Source organism: Gavialis gangeticus, unplaced genomic scaffold (genome assembly GCF_001723915.1).
Source record: "Gavialis gangeticus isolate Ggan-Ray unplaced genomic scaffold, GavGan_comp1, whole genome shotgun sequence".
NCBI classification, from domain to species: domain Eukaryota; kingdom Metazoa; phylum Chordata; order Crocodylia; family Gavialidae; genus Gavialis; species Gavialis gangeticus.
Genome location: NW_017729027.1, coordinates 49,665,695 through 49,667,835, shown reverse-complemented (window position 1 = coordinate 49,667,835; position 2,141 = coordinate 49,665,695).

Here is a 2,141-nt window from a genome sequence, read left to right as displayed (position 1 = left end):
CCCCCCCACCTCTTTGGAGCCAAGGCCAGGGCCAGGCCTGGGCCACCCCCCTCTGTCTGGCCCCGCACCCCTAGCTGGTCCATCGCTACTGCCTGTAAGTAGTAGTAACTCTTAGCCTCAGAGTTAGCCTCACTTATTTATTATTCCTTAGGCCCTCCTTTTATTGGTCTTTTTTCAGATAGGCACTATGTTTACTATTCTCCAGTCCCCAGGGAGCTTCCTTGTCCTCCACAAATTCTCAAAGAAAAATGCTAATGGTTCAGAGATTCCTTCAGCTAGTTCCTTTAGAACTCTGTGGTGAATTTCATCAGGTCTTGGCAACTCAGACAAATCTATCATATCTAAGAATTCTCCAATATGTACTTTCAGTACTCAGGCCTGAACTCTTAGTTCCTCATTAAAATTAATTTCCTTTAATGCTAGGTCACAATTTACCTTTTCATGGAGACTTAAGCAAATTGCTTTATACTCATCCATAGTCATGATGCCTTTATTTCTGCTGTGTTTTTAGGAATAGTTTTTGATTTTCAGTTCAATGAGGATCTCCTGATGCAGCTATAATGGTCTCCTACTATGCTTCCTATCTTTACTTTGCATCACGAAAATTTGCTGTTGTGTATTTAATATGGTCTCTCACAGTAACTGAAATCCACTTACGAGTTCTCTGAGTTTTTCAAATCTGCTTTTCTGAGAAGCTCATTATCCTTATTATTTATGAACTATTAAACAAAATGCTGATTGCTCTATATAAAGATTAAAAATGCTTGAGGGATTATTTTATTCAGGCCAATAAGATTTAGATATTTTAATTTGGGGATATACAGTAGCTGCTTTAGACAGCTTCATAAATTTTAAAACACTTTAGTTTACTCTGTAGTTCTTAACACAGCTAATGTTCTCATATTACTTCACTAGAAAAGTAACAGTGTGTATATGGTTAAGTCTATATCATACTTCTCCCATTTCTGCCATTGATACATAACGGATGCATCTACACATTGCACTATATCACCATACAGTGCGCTACAGTGACGTAGTGATCACGTTTGGCTACACATGATCGCCAGCTATGTCTCCATAGTGGGGCACTTCCCAGGTATAGTGCACTGCTATAGCAATGTAGCAGCAAAATCTAACTGCCAATACTGTGCTGTGCTTTAGTACTTCCTTTTGGAAGTACTAAAGCACAGCACTATAGCAATGTCACTGTACAGTGATGTGTAGATGCACCCAGCATATTTGAAATTATTCTTCATTAAAATTATAATTCATAAATTGATTTTTTTTTAACTATACAAGTAACATTTTTTAAGAACATTGTGTAACCAACCTGTATGAAAAAAATTTCAGGAGGTTTGATATATTTATACTTGTTGAAGTAAAGTTTTGATTGTATGCTGCCAATGCAGGAAGAAAGAGAGAGAGAGAACTGGTACTGACAGGCGCAAGACATGCTCAGTCAGCTAAGAGTATGATGTCATTTGGCTAGAAAGTTCTTTGAGGGACACATTCTAATTGGCCACCAAATTGTTATATAAGGTTAGGGAGCCCCTCCCTCAGGGGGAGAGGAGAGAGATCGTGAGAGGAGGAGAGAGATCGGGAGAGGAGGAGAGAGATCGCGGGGGGGAGAGAGAGATTGCGTTTGCTGGAGACAGAGGCTGGTATTCCTTCGGCTCTTGGACTGTTTGGCTTGATTCCGACCCGACCATTGACCCCGGCTTCGCTTTCTGACTACGACTCATCTCATCCTCGTACCATACTCCGGCTTCTGACCTCGGCTATCCTCACAACAGGCACTACACTTCGTTCCTCTCAACGAGTTACAGTTCTATTACTGTTCCTTTTGTGAGTTCACCCGTTATGAGCTGTTGACCAGCCCTGAGACTTAACCAACAGGCAGCCGCACCTATCCCGGGCTTCGGCACTAGGGGTAGAACGCAAGGGCCTGTTGGGGAACCTCGTGGGCCAACAGACCCCCTTGTTGGTTGTTCGTTCATCCGTTCTTTACTGTAACTGAAGAATCACTGTGCCTGCGCCTAAAAAGCGTAAGTCAAATAAACCTACCTTGTTCAAGAAACCATGCCAAGAGGCTCAGTACTCCATCGCCAAGAATCCTGCCTGTTTTCGTGGTCAATAGCCAC